General features: G+C 49.4%; 1 protein-coding gene across 3 annotated transcripts in view; it reads right to left on the bottom strand.

Annotated features, from left to right (window-relative positions):
* LOC119393498 (zinc transporter ZIP10) overlaps positions 1-18,315 on the bottom strand; it is a 90,631-nt gene that overhangs the window by 33,005 nt on the left and 39,311 nt on the right. Inside the window, exon 1 of one of the 3 annotated variants that reach the window (XM_037660554.2) lies at positions 7,837-8,020. The exons of the other annotated variants lie outside the window; for them this stretch is intronic. The gene's annotated coding sequence lies outside the window, so the exon portion shown is untranslated. Of the gene's footprint in view, positions 1-7,836; positions 8,021-18,315 lie in introns of those variants that run through there. 3 annotated transcript variants of the gene reach the window in all.

Genomic DNA, 18,315 nt, shown 5'->3' with positions numbered 1-18,315 from the left:
AATTTTTTACTTTTGGTACCGCGGCCACGCCGACTGACACATTCGGCTTCGCATGAAATGGCTTGAAACAGCAGAGCGCCGTCGGCAGCCTTGCAAAACAAATCGAATGCACGAAATAAAAGATAGAATATGAAGGGTGCAAACGCGTTAGCATGCATGAGCTAGTTACTACGTGCATTATGTGCTACGTTCGCCTGGTTATCTTCAGTTTATTCTTTCTTGCACCAAGTTTTCTTTCGTCATTCCACACGAAAGTAAGTTAAGCGCCTTTTCTCACGCTGAAGTGCGCGCAGGATGCGTTCCTCAAACAGCCGCGGAAGTGTGGACCAATGCGGTGACAAACCAGCTGAAATAATATATACAATTCCCGTTTCACAACACACAAACTAACAAACGCGTTTTCTGTGTGATGAGTCGCTGCTGTATTATGTTGCAGTGACGCAGTATTAAATATTGCCAAAATCTCCGCAATTTTAGCTAATAGCGTCCAAAATATCACGCGCGTAGCAGACGCTCGCCGCTTTGACGCGCCTTCCGCCGCGGAGAAAGCCCACGGGTCCGGCACGGCAGCGCCGCGGCGCGGAAGTTCACCGCAAAAGGCCCTCGCTCCTCCCATGTATTCGCGCGGCGCTTTGGACACTCCCCCTATTCTAGGTCACTCTAACCGGAGCTGGCTAGAGCTGGCATCTCACGCGCTCTCCGACACCGCTGCGCGCGGCTTGCCGCTGCTGTAGAGTGCCTCGATGCGCGCGCCCCCGCTTAGAGTGGTGTCAGCTTTTGAAAGGGCAGATGCCGCCTCCTCGGCCTTGGCCGGCAGCGTGGCCGCCATTTTGAACCCCGCGCCCGGTCACTTGTGCGTGGCGCGCGCGCTGTTTTAGGTCGGTGCTCGTTTCCCTCCAGTTTTATGCAATCGCTACCGTCACCATGACCGGGTGTCGCGTGCCGCAGTGCACCAATCATTCCTGAAACGCTGGGACCTGTATCGTTTTAGAAGATACGCGGTTTCTTTGGACAGTAAAAATCAAACGTTACAAGCGGCATCCGAAGAACACATTATGCACTGGCAGCGTAAGTTTCCCGCCGGTATTTCGAATGCACACGCAAGGATAAATTCTGCCGGTGTTAACCTTGCGTAATAAATGGACAGACTGATATCGGCTACATGCTTAAAATGCTTTGGTTCACGTGTGCATGAATCCTGCATTTTTTCTTCGCAAACATTCTTTACTGCACTTGGTTGGTCCTTATCTGCCTTTGATTTTTGCTTTCGCTATTTTTGTCATTTAAAATGTATCGTGGAATATATTATGCGTGTTTGTCTGCAGATCAGATCCTTCTTTTTTCCTAATAATTATTATTTGTGAGAATTTACGTCCCAAGAACCCCGATATTATTATGAGAGGCGCCGTATATAGTGGAAAGCTCCCGAAATTTTGACCATCTGTTGTACTTCAACGTACACCTAAATCTAAGTACGTGGGCCTCTGTCATTTCACCTCCATCGAAATGTGGCCGCTGCGGCCGGGATTCCATCCCGCAACCTTCGGGTCACCAGTCAAGCGCCATAACTAAAAGCACGCCGGGTTCTTGTTTTTTATATTCCTTTCCGTGTTTCAAGTACGCCTTCTGTGCTGCACATGTATGTATGTGTGCAGTTGAATGTTTTTTATCCTTCCCTGTTTCTGTGTTTCAAGGTTACATTTTTGCCCTGTTCTAAATAATTACGCAGTGCCTGTATTTTTTAATCATTTACGATCACTTTGAATCGACCAGTGACAGTTGTGTTTTATTGTGTAATTTGAGTCTTATTTGTGTAATTGCTTCTGTCAGCGCAGCTTTAATGCACACAAATAAATGGCCGGTACACTAAATATTAACGCGCGCGCGCGCGCACACACACACACACACACACACACACACACACACACACACACACACACACACACACACACACACACACACACACACACACATTCAGTATTTTATTTCTTTGAGCAAGCATAATTTATTTATTAATAATGTAAGCCCTGAAGGCTCATACAGGGATGGGCATACAAACAGTTCTCGCGAAGCGTCTATACAAAGAAGGACGCATGAAAACAACAAGAAGACGGGGAAGCATTGTGTACAGTAGACACGCCATGTCAGTAAAAAAATACAAGAAACAAAGTCAAGTTGTACAATGAGTACGTCATGGAAAACCAGTTAATGAAATAAAAATTCACAGGCTCCCTTATGCGTTCGCTTAAGACGGCTCGAAAGCGAAAGCCATCTTCTTCTCAGTTTTTTGCGCCCAAAGCGCGGTTTTGCATTGCCTCCAAGATCGGAGGCACCTCACCTAGTTGTGCACTGCCTCCGTGATCTGCCCACTTTTGACCAAGCTACGATGTCATGTGATAACGTCATCATATGACGTCACGTCAAAATTTGTGAAGCCGTGATGACGTCATATGGTGACGTCATCACGTGACGATAATTTTTTGCATCCCTCGTCCCCGACGTCGTGGTATGCTGACGCCGTAGACGCGGGACGCCGACGGTGAAATTTCGCGTTTGATGAGGCATTTAAGGCTTTCGCCTTAAAAAATACGTCCTCGACTACTGACCCGAAAGTCACGGGTTCGATCCCGGCCGCGGCGGTCGCATTTAGGTGGAGGCGAAATGCTAGAGGCCCGTGTACTGTGCGATGTCAGTGCAGGTTAATGAACACCAGTTGGTCAAATTCATGCAGCCCTCCACTACGGCGTGCCTCATAATCATATCATGGTTCTGGCAAGTAAAACCCCAGATTTTATTATTAATAAAATAGACAAATAAACGACGCCGTGCATATGCCGCACAAAGTGTAAAACAGTATTGGAAACACTCAATAATTTGGGCATGCGAGAAAACCTGCAGATACAGAGAAAGAAACTGCAGATACAAAAAGAAGAAGGAAAAACGCACTGATACTGCGCGCATGCAAAGTTTTACGGCATACTACTCAACAACGTATTCATCGTTTCGATAAGGACTCAAGGTGCAACTTGAGTGCCGATACAGTAGCGGCTACAGATTGTGAGCAAGAAATGTCAGCAATAATAATGATAAAGAAGCTTTCGTTTCATTTTAGCAGGATATTCGCACCATACTGACCCTCGGCCCTTTGTTCAATATATGTATGATGCCATTTATAATAAACGAGTAAATTGTTTGCAAACTTAGCAAAATGAGCCACCTTAATCGCGCTTAGGTAGCTTCGCAACACTTAATTGTGTGTGTTCAGATACATATACTGCTGCTGCTGACACGTATACAAATACTTTAAACGATTATTTGTGTATTTGGAATGCAGAGCTTACGAGAAAATTAAGTAAGGCTTTAGAGTTTTTCGTTTCCGGCGTAAGGAAGAGGATTCGTTTTCAACATAACAGTCTACGTCTACATCCAACGCATAAGACATGCACAGGCCGTCAGCTTACATGAATAACATGCTTCCTTAATAAACATTTAGGCAAGAACAGCAATAAAAGCTGCCCAAGCTTCAAAAAAGAAAAGAAAAAGAGAAAGCTCACTAGCGTGCACTTATTTCCGGACGTATCCGCTCACCGCAAGCGCTTTGTGTAGCGCGTTTCGCATGCTGCCGAGCTGCGGCGGGATTCGCAATGGCGGCCGTCGTAGCAGACGACGCGCCTGTCCTCACCCTCAGCGGAGCGCGCGGGCATCAAGGCACCCTACGCTGCTGGTCTGCGCCGCATTCGAGAGGAGTGACGTCGTAGACACAGTGGCGCCAGCGCGCGCGCAGCTATTCGCCTTCGCTGTGGAGTCGTCGTCTGACACTGCGCTGAGGCCGCTTGATAGAGCCTCTGACTGGCGTTTGCAGGTGGGTAACGCCATTGAGAAGGAGAGCGCAAATGCTGCTCGACGGCGCAGAAGAGCCGAGAAGCGTATCTTATCGGATACCGAAGTAGTTGCCAGGCAATTAGCGGTTCAGCGTACGAACAATGAACAGAAGAAGGACAATCTGGAAAGCTAAGAATAATCAGCTGAACCTTTGGTAACGCTACGTATATCCTGGCATAGCCGAGTTAAGCCACTCATGCTCGCGTCAATTTCGACTGATAAAGGCAAATGGAGCAGGAAACGGAGGGAACAAAGATTAAAGGAAGGAAGAAAAGAAAGAAGCACGCAACGTGGGCAGTAACAGTAAAAGGATTCCAATCGAAACATGTCGTTACCTACGCAAGTCAAAGGCCACGAACAAGAGGTCCGGCACAGCAGCGAGAAGTTGCACGCAGCAAAAGCGCACACATTCTCAGCCTGTTTTAGTCCGCTGCAGGACGAAGGCCTCTCCAAATGATCTGTTACCCTATCATGTGCGAGCCGACACTCATTTTATACCAGCGAACCTCTGAACTCGTCACTGCATCTAGCTCTCTGCTTTCCTCGACTGCGTTTCGCCATGCTTTGGTAACCATTGCTTTCTTTGCACTCACTGTCTGTCCACCGGTCGTCTGTCCTGAGCATTACGTGGCCAGCCCAGGTCCACTTCTTTCCGCTTGATGTCAGCTAAGATGTCTGCAACCTCCGTTCGTTCCCTTAGCCATTCTACTATACTCCGATCTCTTAATGATATTCCTATCATTTTGCGTTCCGTTGCACACTGCCTGGTCCTCAACGTTTTGTCTAGGTGTGTTATCCCCCATGCTCCAGCCCCATATGTTAGAACCAGCAGTATGCAGTGATGGTATACCTTTCGCTTTAATGAGCGCATACACGGAATTTTTTTTTGTTCATATGGCAAATCTGATACACAAAATGATTCCTCCAACGGCCCCGCAGGAACAAAATGACAGTTCGCGCACAGGTCAGCTCAAGCCCGATAAAGTGCCTTCGCCATGACTTAAGGTGGCGACAACTGTACACGAGAGAGCATTAATTCTGAACGTCGGGTGTTCTTCTAAACTGCACCCACGGAGTTTGAAAAGGCTGCTTCATCAATTTTACAGAGTAATGATAAAGTTGCCCCACACACAAGACATATTAAAACAAGGGGCGGAGACATAACAAAACAAGGGGCGGAGACATAACAGCAACGATTACCGTATAGCCGCGCTTAAAAAGCGAGCGCGCAAACAAATGACGTAACCGTGCTCATAATACACAACTTCTAGTGCCTCTGTTCGTTGCGCGAGATGAGAGAAAACAGGCGAGAAACACACGAGGCAAGGAAAAAGAAAACAAACAAAAACAGATGTAGGTAAACATATAGTCACGATTCGCACGCGCAAACAAAAACGGCGAGGTCACGTTGTGTGCCGTAATTAACTACACTCCCTGTTCGGGAGAACGTGCGTGATCGCACGCACGCGCGGCGGATACTATATTACGACGCGACAGAAAGAAAACGTGGCGACCGTGACGACGTACCCCCGTTGGCGTGGCTTTTCTGGAAGGCAGCCTTGAACTGCGGCGCGGCCGACACGAAATGGGCACGGGGTACAACTCTGACGGGTATTTAGAAGCGCGCTCGGTGAACTCGACGAAGTTGACAGCACGTCATCTACTTAGGGAAAAAGGTGCACTGTGACGCACTGCAGTACTTCAAGTGAATCGTGATTCTTAATTTTTCGTCCTGACGCATATGGCCCGTCTACAAGCCAGCGCTCCGGCGCATTTGTCCTTCGAAGCGTGCTACTGAAGGCACACACGCACAGTTTAAGCACGCCAGACTACCGAGAATGCCGGCGCGAGAAAACCATATCTTGAGAAGTTCAGCAGTGGAGGAGTCGTTTTGGAAAAACCCAGCGCCCACGCAGCATGCCGCCATCAGTTGGGAGTGAAGGAACTTTCAGACCTGCTATGGTTGTGTGTGCTTACTTGCGCCGCCGGCGCCAGTGGCAAACAGGGGGCATTCATCTTCGTGATTACATGTCGAGAGCCGACCACAGGAGGCTGCTACGCGCAGCACGGCAGTTGGTACCAAGTTCAACGGCGGTACACTGTGGGGTTGCGACGCCTTCTGTCGTAATGAATCGCGCGACTTATCGAGATTTTTCATGACGCTGTTGCCGCCATAACATCATGGCGACAATTTCGTCTTACGCCAATCTTTTAGGTCGCGGTACGGAACGTCGATGCAAAACCGAAAAAAAAAAAAAAAACCGCTATGCTATATGAACTTTGTGTTCAGTCAACAAACACGAATTTCAGCAGGTGATTAGGTTATTTTTAACATAGTCCGAGGCCGTTACATGTAAGAAATGCTGCCGTGTGCTGCATATTAACATGCTTCATCAGCGAGTTTGACTATGTCGTTTAGCGCGGTAAACATTATAAGACGAATTCCGGCCTTCTTCGACACTATCTCTCAAAAAAAAAAAAAAATCACGTGTACTGAGCGATCCGAGTAATTCCAGCACTTAGGCTGCTATTTTGGGAGACTACTGTCCGGAAAACACGGTAACAAAGCCACGTGTCTACTTACCCAAGAGCGATTGGCACTCGAACGGAAAACTTTCCAATCAACCGAACGGCTCGAGCTCGACACCTTCTCCAATCGGCAGAAGCTGAACCAGTGAACTTCGTAGCCGATTTTCGCACAAGTTTTACAACTTTCTACGCCAGCAATTGCCCGATCAACCGCGCATGGATCACGCAGACTCACTACATGTGCACTGCGATCGCCGTTTTGCGATAGTGCGAAAGTAAAAATTCAGACATTTCTATTATAGCGATTATTTTGGGCTCAAGCACAAGCAATGCGCAAGCAGCATCGCTTTGCCCTTAATGTGCACGGGTAGTTTACTTACAAATACTGCTGTCTTAGTTTCTGAGACATAGCAGGAGTGAATACAGATGTTCAACACAAACAAATACAATTCGATTGCAAATACAACACGATTATGCTATTCTTTCTCGAATTGCTCAGCACCGAGTCTGCGCAGAGACCCATCCAGTTCATTCCATAAATCCACGGTACGCGAATAAAAAAAAGGAAAACTCAAAACAATCAAGAATAGATCTGAAGGGCATAATATTTAGGGGATCAAATTGTCGGGTACGGCGAGCAGAAGCTGCAACAAAAGAAATGGGCGCTAGAACACCCGAGCCGGTGTGACCTATCTTACGCGGGAGGATGACACGATCGCAACGAATCGTCCATTCTTAGAGCAAAGCGCTGACATCAAATAATCAACTAAATGGGCGTATGCGCCACAGACCACAGATTTTTCGGAAGAGACCCTTTGAGGTAGCGTATGCTATCATTGCTTCTTCATTAGTTTCCACGCACTCGCGGACCGCCACTTTTTACCACCTCCTAGCCCCACAGCTTCGTCGTAAAAAACGCTTGCCTTAGCAGTCAGGGCTTCTCAAAATAGAAGAGTTTCGTGCATTACCAGTGCGCTTCCAGTAAAGTGGCCAAATTTAAAGTGTCTAACAATGACGTCATGTCTAAGACACGTTACAGCAAGGTGAGGTGACAGCGCCAACAAACGAAAAAAAAAAAAAAACGGGGACAGGAAAAAAAAAAAACATACCGACGGCCGTCGTAAGCATTTCTCGCGCCTGGCACCCTACCAAGCGCAACGCTACACTCGCCGACATTCGACCCCGCGTTTTCAATGTACACGCGTATAGAAGGGACAGTATCGAAATGCGCCGAAGGCAGAAAGCACGCGCAAAAAACGAACAAACTTCACAAATCTCGGATTCGCGCTAAACCGCACGCAGCGCACATATTTCAGTTGGGAGCACATCCGACCAGCCAGAGACGGGAGGTCGCCGACGTCCACAGACGCCGCGCCGCCGTCTGGAGGAAAAAGAAGACGAAGAGAGACCCACTTGGAAGCTTACCAGAGGATGGAAGGCTCAGCTGACTGACTTCTCCAACGGCGCACCACCGGTCCCCTGAGGGCAACCGCCAGTCAACGGAGGGTGCTCCTCCTCACCGACGCTCCCAAAGTGCGCGCCACGCGAGGAAGAAGCGAGCACAACTTTCGTTTACAGAACCGGACGGCCGGCTATGCGACACGCCCGAAACGCTTCGCAATCACGAATTTAAAAAAATAAAAATAAAGAATAAACGAAGAAGCCACGGCGTAGGTTGGCCGGGGCAACAGGTCACCCGCGTGCCGCCTCTGGCACACGCAGAGTCGCAGCAAGCCACACCGTGTGGAATGGAACACGGACAGATGATCGCGAACACCCGCGCGCACGGTCCACTCAATACGATGCAAGCTCGACGACGCTGTGTACCGCCGACGCGATGACCGAGAGTTTTTCTTCTCTCTTCCCGTGCAAGCAAGGCGGCTCGCCGAGTGCCTCAGGAGAAATGGCAACAACAAACATGTCGTCGTTACGCCACACCTTGCGCGGACTGCCAGACGAGTGCGCGCCCCATAGCGCTGCCACGAACGAAGGAGAGGGAGTCGGAGACCGCGTGACCTCCACTCCACCCCCCCCTTCCACTTTTGTCAACTAGGCGAATTTGTCCGCCGGCAACCCAAAAAACACCCGAGTGTCTGTGGGCGGTTGTTCCTTTATGCTCCGGATAACGGTCGCTAATAGGACAAGGGAAACCGACACACGACACCTTCAAGATGAAGCAGGATGGACTGAGGCGCGGCGTATAATGGGGTGCTCTTAATTCATCAAGAGTCAAGACGCATGTTTATTTTTCTTTGCGTACATGCACTTAAATCCAGGTACGCGGACGTTTTAAAAACTCGCATTTACAGAAGTGGACTTACGGTCCACACCACAGGTATCAAAAAAAAAGAGAACGAATCTTTCTTTGGCTCTTCACCTCGTTTGCGTGGACGGTTGTCTGGACGAGAAAGCTAGCCGTATCCCGATTCCAGTGCAAAGTACGAGCCCCGCAAATGTTACTTGGAAAGCGGGCTCATTATGGAGGCCCACACAAACGCGCACGCCTCGTAGCATATCTGCGCAGGTCCGCCGAGAAGCCACCGTTATGACACATTAAGTAGCAGCATTTACGAAAGCTTTGTCCGTATTTACGAACAAACCTTACGCTTCTCTAATATATATCTTCCGGAAAGAACCTCCGGCTGCCACAATCTGTCAGATAGTCGACTATGACAGAATTCCGCTCAATTTTGTTGTTCGAGCATTGCGATGATCTTGTAGCACAATGCTAACATAGACGAAGAAAGAACAAACGGACAAGCGCTTGTCCGTTTATGTTCTTCCCTCGTCTCTGTTAGTGTTGCGCTACAAAATCATGAAAATGGAGCCACACCAACTCGCCGAAACATGTACGCTCCTATGTTTGAGCAATTACGAATTCGTATCCAAATTGGTCTGCGGAAAACGAAAGTTAAAAGCGCACAGTTCGTTTAACCCGAACTGTAAGTCCATCAGCATTACTGAACAAAGAACACCGTTATCCAGGATGTCCGCCTAGGCAGCGGGACACCGTCATTGCGTTGTAAGGCACCTCTGGAGACTCATACACCGACTATACACGACGAAGAGGAGGAAGCAACGTACCGAGCCGCTGCAAAAATACAGTTGTTTTCCAAGAGGGAGGAAGCGAGCACCGAGGAAGAGGACGTCACAAACCCATCCTCACGGGCAGGGCGGCATGCGAATAGGAGGCCGTTTCCGCAAGTGCGCGAGCGGGGTAATTCTAAAGCGGTGACCGCGATTTACCGCGGATAGCGTTTTCATTTGAACGCCCAGCGCCCATGTTTACCGCTTAAGCGCAGTGCAGTCGCCCAGAAAGTGCCCACTTTAGTTTATTGATTCTTTCCATTTCTCTCTCGACAGCGGACCTTTTCCGTGCCGGCGCCCGATGGCCCTTGAACGCGACACGGTCAAAAACCTTTCGGCGAGAAGCCAGTCGCCCGTCCGGGAAAAGGTTACGGCCACTTTCTCTCTCTCTCTCTCACCGCCTGCCATGCGTCGCGACAGAAAGATGTGTTCGAACTCACGTCAATTAATTACAGAAATACTTTCCGGGTAACCGTCGCACATTGTCGGTCACCTATACAAGAACAGCTAGAGTTCGACAATGAGTGTGAAGCTCCAGGCCGGGGAGGTTGAACCTCCCCCCCCCCTCTTCCCACTGCTGGAAATCTTCAACAATAATTGTAGGGGGTTTAACGTCTCAAAACAACGATATGATTATGAGGGAGGCTGTAGTGGAGGGCAGGGGCGTAGCCAGAAATTTTTTTCGGGGGGGGGGGGGGTTTAATTATATGTATGTTTGTGCGTTCGTTTGCATGTGTGCGTGTATATATACGCAAGCAAAATTGAAAAATTTCGGGGGGTTTAACCCCCCCCCCAACCCCCCCTGGTTACGCCCCTGATGGAGGGCTCTGGAAATTTCAACCACCGGGGGTTCTTTAACGTGCACCTAAGTACACGGGCCTCAAACGTTTGCGCCTCCATCCAAAATGCGACCGCCGCGGCCGGGATTCGAGCGTGCGACCTTCGGATCAGCAGTCGAGCAGCATATCCACTAGACCACCGTGGCGGGTCCGAAAATTTTCAATTTTGCATGTGCATGCATACACGCACACATAAACTCACGCCCGAACATGCATAAAAAAAATTCTGGCTGTGCCCCTGCTCCGGAACAGGACGGAATCCAATGCTGCTAGGTTTCACATTCTTGTCCTAATATAAAAAAAAAATATAAACAAAGCGCCCATCCGCTCTAAAAATCGACCAGCGAAAAATGCCATTAGTTAACGGCAGTAGTAGTTACCTTTTCTCGGGCTTCTCCACTCAACGCCTGGTTCACTTCCAGAACGAATCATCGACTATACCGACGAAATATCGATCCTGCTTGACAATTTATACGCTGTGCAATTAACAACATTGCAGAACCGCCTCCGTACAAGACACAAGCTACTTACCCCCTTCGGAGATGCGCTTCAAGCGCCAACAGATAGATGCGCGATGACACTCTCGCTACTTCGTGCTATCGATTGAAGACACTGAAGGCCGTGGTTACACGGCACTTCCTTTTAGCGCGTTCCTGAGCACGCTTGCGAAACAGGTAAGGACAGGCGGTCAAGACATAATCGATGAAGATAAGGCATCAGAAGAGGGCACAGCAGCAAAAGGAAACTATCTACGTATCAAGAATTTTAAAACACAGCGGCACATCAGCCACAATCGCATACGCGGGACGCGCCGCAAGCGTATTGGAATAATAATGCGACGATCAGCAAAAAAAAAACACTCGGTCATACGAGATCATGCGCTTCTCTAACTCGCTGCCAATTCCGACGTCGCCGGCGACAAGTGGGAGATTTTCCAAACAAATTCGCTCCATGTGTCATAAAAATCCAGAAAAACGAAAAGAAGAAAGCGGCGCGTGGAGATCGCGTTCGACACCTGCCAAGAAAGTATTGCCGCACTACATGCAGCGCACGTGCATGTTTGGATCGACAACGCAGGCGCGCACCGGCGACGGCAAGGAAGAGGTGCGGGTATTGCCTCAACGTATCGATGACCGCGCCGCGCGCGTGCACTTCCTCGACTCGGGCAAAACAGTTTGCGCAACGGGCGAGCTTACGCGGTTTCACTAAAAGAAACGCGCGAAAGCGCGTACAGACTTGCTCGAGGGAGCAGCGACACGCGGCCAGCGTCAGAGAGATATTCTTTATTCGGGAAAATTAGGTGAATAGTGGGGGTAAGTGACGCAGTAACTGTCTCTCAGGCGAGGAGCGTCGCGTTGAGCAGCAGCAAAGAAAGAATGCAGTGAGAGCAGAGGCGTCAGTTGCTCCAGGAAGGAAGGGGTGCACGCTTGTGCCTTGCTTCGAATCGTCTAAGGTGGGCGCAAAGCCCCACATCTTTACACAGTCGTGCTTGTCCCATCATTGTTTAATGTGCAGAATTACGGCCATGCAGGCCTTTGGCGCTAATGGCGGCCGAGAACCCCTGATGCCGTATTTCGAGAACGTCTCATCTTTACTCCCGGAAGGCCGGGGACCTCAGGCAGCCCGTCGTGATAAACACGCCATCGCTTTATTTTAACTTTTGCATCCATTGCGAAGCTACATTTCTCTTCTACTCGACCAATGGGATTGGAGAAAAGGACGTGGGGGGGGGGGGGGGCGCACAGGGGCCAAAATTCGCTCCCATTAATGGAACACCCTGCGCACGACCGGGGTGATATGCACCGAGTGCTGAAAACAAGAAACAGACTGATTAAGCGCTGTCGGTGATGAAGGATGACAGGGAAGTCATCCTTCCCTGTCATCACTGTCCCCGCCAGACGCGCAACTTTGCACATATGCGACGGTGTTGCAGAATAAACGCAAACACGACGCTGACGTTGGACGGGAGCGCACCTTGGCAACGAGCGGTGCGTCAGTGAGAGTCCGCAATAACATCTACAAAGTATTTTGAAAGCTAGAACTGCCTACAGGAAAAAGCCTTATACTGCAGGGATGAATCACTGCTTGCACGATTATCTGCGCCAATGGTATTCAAAAAAAAAAAAAAAAAAAAAAAAACGCCAGGCCTGCGCTGATACCGCAGCACAGTCACAGCGAAAGCTGTAAGAGCGGCGTTTCTAGTGCCCGTTGTAAGCTCTCTTGGGGCTACAATACAAGTACACTAGAACGGTACCCACTACGCCATAAATCACAATTTTTGTGAAGATGGGAAGCACCTACTAAGCCATTATTCGTCATCAGGCAGAGAAGCGAGGCACCAGCTACAAATCTGTAAGGCATTATGTGCACTTTGTTGACGCGACGACTGACGACGATGAAGAATTATGGCTCAGCCCTGTGTAATGGGTTGGAAGGTTTAAACGGCCCACCAGTTATGTAATTTGCATTCGGTGACGCCCGGTCGCTATTTCCCTCGCCCGTCATGCTGTATAACTTACGTTGACGTGGGAGAGAGACGGAGGGGGGGGGGGGGAAGAACTTTACTGAGACCCCGAGGGGATCATGCGCTTATGGGCTTCCTTGGCAACCAATACAAGTGCACTTGCGAAGAACCCACTACGCTATAAATCATTGCAATTTTACTGAGACCCCGAGGAAATGGATCACGCGCTTATGGGCTTCCTTGGCAACCAATACAAGTGCACTTGCGAGGAACCCACTACGCTATAAATCATTGTAATTTTTGAGAAGTAGGGCACCAGGCACTGTGCCATTTTTCGTCATTCTACAGAGAGCCGTGGTACCTGCTAAACGCATGTAAGGCATTATGCGCACTTTGTTGATGCTGTGCCTGATGACGATGAAGAATTATGGCAGAGCTCTTTGTAATGGGTTAGAAGCATTCAACAACCTACTCGTTGCGCAATTCGCATTATTTGACGCCTGGTTACAGAATTCGCGTTGTGCGACGCTTGGTGCTTGTTTTACTCTTCTACCACGCTATATTGCATATGCTAAAGTGGTTCCTTCCCGACATGAAGCCTGTATAGGACCTTTTTGCAAAGCAGTTTCAAGCACCGGCATGGCTCAGAGGTTGAATACTGGGCTGCCACGCAAAGGGCCCAGGTTCGAACCTCGTTCCATCCTGGAATTTTTTTCTTATTCCGTTTTTTTTTCTTGTTTGAGCGATACTGGTTACGGACACCGGCGGCGGCGGCGGCGGCGGACAACTACGGCGCCAAAAAACAGCCGGTGAAATGATCTCATAACAGCTTTCGCTGTAAAATACCTCTAAGCAAATGAGAAATAAGATGCAATGGTGATGATGCCGCGAAAGTACAAACTGTACGTTTCGATTTGAGGGCGGCGGATGAAGCAATTTTTCGGGGATTTATTGCTACGGAAATGTTTCGCCATTGCGAAGTTACCGCGGGTGTGTGACGACGCTGACGAGAGCTGTGTAATTTTTAGCTTTGGAACCGCCTCCACTTAGGCGGAGTACGACAGTCTATAGAGTACGAGGAAGCAGCCCGTCGTCACCACGCGCATGCCACACCGTGCGATATACCGAAAGCGCGTTTCTCTGTACACACACACAAACACCGCGGCGACACCGGCAATGTGCTAGGCAGTAAAGCTCGCTAGCAAGGTATGCTGGCAATGGAGCGTTGCTGCAACAAATGTATACGCCGCTCAATGAGACGGATAACAGTATCAGCTTGGTCTTATACGCTGAATAGATTCAACAATCACTATTAAATAAATATTAAACCACGCAGCGACGCAGCGTGTTCACGTCACTAATTCACACAAAACTTGGTTTTTCATCCCAGAACTTTGCGAAAGTGTGTAAAGGGAAGAAGAAAAAAGGCAAATGAAATGCAGCGCTGCAATTTGCGGCGCACTTTCTCGAAACCAATTACGGATATACATGTTTATGTGTGACCATCTATTAACTAAATAACGTGACCATCTATTAACAGACCAACGGAGCTCGCTTCTTTTCTGACCATCCTGAACACGACCAGGATTCGAAAAGAGAAACAGTAGGTTTTTGCTTCCTCACTTACCCTCTTTCATGAAATGCTTTTCCCACACCTTACATGCGGGTTTTACAAGTACATAAATCAATGTTAAAACGTGTTCAGACTGGCCTTATCAGTCTGTAGATCGATCGAATGCGCAGGTAACATCGTGCTTATACAACGTCACAGGTCGACGCAAGTTGGGAATGCGGGTAACCAAGTCTGGTAAAATGTGAAAGTACACATTCGGCTACCGCGCCCCACACACACCACGACGCTGAGCCTCACCGCAAACTAGACTTCGGGGACCTCGAATTGCGCCCGTCTAATTTAAAACGGTCTTAAACGGTTGCAACCCACCTTCTTCGCACGCACGCGAGGCAGAATGCGGGCCTATATACGCTATCGCCTGAAGCCATCAGCCGTGCCCACCACTTGTTCTTCGCTGCATACAACTGCATGGCGGAGCACGAGAGTACAGTACGCGAGCTCCCCGGCTATAAACGGGCGCAGGGCCAGTTGGCATGGCTCTTGTGCTGCACAGTGACTGCGCACTCACCGTCGCTGCAGGAAAGCTGCGTCGACGTGACAACCCAAGACTTGGCGTACTGAAGGCGCGGCCAGAGCAGTGTAAAAAAAAAGTGAAAAAAAAAAAAAACCCAGCTCTCCCTTACACACTTTTGAACAAAAAATTTAGTTTGCTATGGGATGTTGTGAAACGCGTATACTCTTGAAGCCAGCGCTTAGCCATATATGAGGCGCTGATCCTCATTTAGCTGGCGATGAAGCGTACCATTGTGATTCAATAGCCCCATGCAGCGACTGGTCTTCGATACACCTTTCAACGACAAGTTATGCCCAAGAAAACCGTTCACTTTTTCTCTTGCAACCATCGTTCGCTATAGCATCATCATCGTCAACATGCCCTGCTGTCGGTCAGCGAAACTTTTACTTTCAGTTGAACATAATTTGCTCACGTCTACGAGGGATCAGAGGTCATACTACTTAATTCTGTGCCTTAATTTTTTTTTTTTTTTTTTGGGGGGGGGGGGGGGTCCCGGCTTGGGCTTTCCGGGCATTATAGCACTCCCAAATATACTAACTGTATGCTTTCTTCGAAAGCCCTCATAGTAACTAGTTCTGAAGGAGCGCCACTGCCAAATTCACACATCTGGTGTGGAGTGAGGCTATTAGCGTAATCATCGCACTGAGGTTGCGTTGCTTTGCGGCTGGGAGCGTGCGCCAAAATCTGCAATAACCTCTGCGTAGACCAACTGGCCACGCGTATGTAGGCGCTTGAATAAAAAAAAGTGCCCAGGTTCCAATCCAGCTCAGAGCTAGTCTTACATTAGGAGAGCGGGGAAAGTGCAAGGACAACACAATAATTCGACTGGCAATCGAAGCTGGGACATGAGAACCGTTTCGCTTGGCTTATTTGTCAAAGGACGGATCACTGAAACTTGACATGAAGAACGTTTCACGGATCCAGTGTGCACAAGTGATTTAGGGTAAAGTTCGGCATTTTACTCGAACAACTTGACCGCGACGTCATTGTCAACGTCATCTTGGAAGACGTTGCTTCGACAGACATCTCCCCCTACGAGCAACCTAGGTGGGATGCGAAAGCATCGCGGGGGGTGCGCATCGAGTTTCCGTTTCTCTTATGTGACACGACACGGTGGTTGTCGAGGCGTTTGAATTACCGCTTGCCGACGTTGACGCTTACGTTCGGCTTCCCGAGCCTTCCTCTGCTCCGCGGCGGTGGCGCTGCCGCTGCAACTAGTGCCGACGTTGACGTTGTTAATGGCGTTTCGCACACCGTTGCACAGAGAGAATGTTCACCTGCTGGCTCAAGCTGTACGCGGGCAGATAAATCGATGACAGGCTTATACACGCATGAACACTGACACATTTAATCCAAATGGGGCATACAATGCAGCCGGAAAGCGCTGAAAAAAATTAAGCGCTGGTGGACGGTCTTTACGGCGACAGAACAAAAGACGGAGCACGGGACTAGCCAAACAAGAGAGAACACGGAGTGGGCGAGCTTTAGGCGAGCTGGGATCCAAGGCACGTGCTCTCTCGGCCGACCTCAACAGTCACGAGGCTCGGCCAGGAAGCTCGTGGACATGCTGGCACGTTGCGTCGGCAAACGCACGCCGGCGGCACTTTTACGAGCGCATCGACGAAGGCGAGCAGGAGACGCGATGTCGCGTGCGATATCGAAATCATCCGCGCGGAGGTCAAGGCGCCGCTCGTGGTTTGCCCGCCGGCGCACGGTCACACGACTTGGGCCACGTCACCAGCCGGCCACGTACGACATCCCCGCGGGATCAGACGCTATGCGCATAAATTAAAGCGCGACAGGATTGAGAAGAGATAGAACGCCTTCCCAAGCGCATACGCGTCGCAATTGTCTGGCAGAGTCAACGCTGCGTGGCACCCCGTGCTACATCCATGCGACAAACGGAGGCTCATGCACTGCGCAGTCATGCACACTTGTGACCACGGAAGCCTCGCTCGTTATATACAGTACTGTGGTGGCCCAGCGGATAGGGCGTAGCCCTGTTGAGCATGTGGGCCCGGGTTCGATATGACAATCTCTTTCTGACTGTGGCGAAATGCAAAAATTCCCATGCACTCGCTGAACATCGTCCTTAGGGCGCGTTCACACTGAGACATTCGGCGGCGAGAGCGCGCGGAATCCGCTTCGGCGGCAGCGAAATCCGCCGGAAAATCCCTTTCCGCGCCGATCGGTCCTTTGCGGCAGCTGCCGCCGGATTCCCTCACCGCGAACCAATCGGAACGCGAGTAGAACATTAAAAAAATGGCGGCGTGCTTGTGGTATTGCAGTCGTCGAAGCCCACAGCAACAGCGAAGTCTTTCGTAATCATCATGTAGCTCTCGACAACTGTTAAGTGTTGTCGCGATTAGCATCTTTGCAATACACCATCGCGATCTCGCAAAACGGCTAGCATTATCTCGGCTCGACCAAGCTTCTCGCGTCTTGCAAATAAGGACGAACCAACCACAACTGCTTGCGTCGTTCCTTGTTCGGCGAACGCATGTTTCTCCTCTTCAGACATCGCCAGAAAGTTGCTTTCCAGCAGGCGCAGCAGTTCGACGACCCGGCTCCTGTTTATGCGCTTCGCCATAATGAAACGCGTGCACAACGCAGAGCGCGTCGATGCCAGCGTTCCTTTGCGCGAAGGGACGATAGGCGCCCTAGTTTCGGCGATGCGGTTCCTAAGCGGTGTGAACAATGTTGAATTTCGGCGGCACGCAAATTCCGGTCGCTGTGGCTGGCGGATTCCCCAGTGTGACTGAGCCATTAGTCCTCCAGTACGGCGTGCCTCATCGTATTGCGGTCTCGGCCCGTACAACTCCAGAATTTTTTTTTTTTTTACTTATAACAGCGTTCAAGTTTTTCATCGACGGCACACACACACACACTATATATATATATATATATATATATATATATATATATATATATATATACACACACACACACACAGAGAAGGCGAGCGCTGGGAATCACCGCTCAGACTTCGAGGAGAACGGTGCAAGCTATATACAATATTTATCTTGATTTACAAAGCGTTGCCAGCTATTTATGCGTACCACTAACTCTGAATGACCTGCAGTGTGTAGAATTTCGTACTTCCATTCGTGCTGAAGCATATAAGGTGAACGATAAGATTTGGACGCAATTAAGCAACGAAATTATTAGAGCGCGAGCGGAATCCGCTAAGTGCAAGAACACAAACAGGGAAATATAAGAAGTTGCATGTTCCCGAGAGAATTACACCGATCATTATTCAGTGATCAGCGTCAAACTATAGAGTAAACTGGTAGGCACCACGTGTGATTAATCGGAGCTATCCACAAGTGTCGAAGTCTTTCCCAAACGTCTATTACAGAATTTTTAC

Source organism: Rhipicephalus sanguineus, chromosome 5, assembly GCF_013339695.2.
Source record: "Rhipicephalus sanguineus isolate Rsan-2018 chromosome 5, BIME_Rsan_1.4, whole genome shotgun sequence".
NCBI classification, from domain to species: Eukaryota; Metazoa; Arthropoda; class Arachnida; order Ixodida; family Ixodidae; genus Rhipicephalus; species Rhipicephalus sanguineus.
Note: the sequence above shows the minus strand (reverse complement) of the source record. Positions and strands in the feature narration are given on the sequence as shown.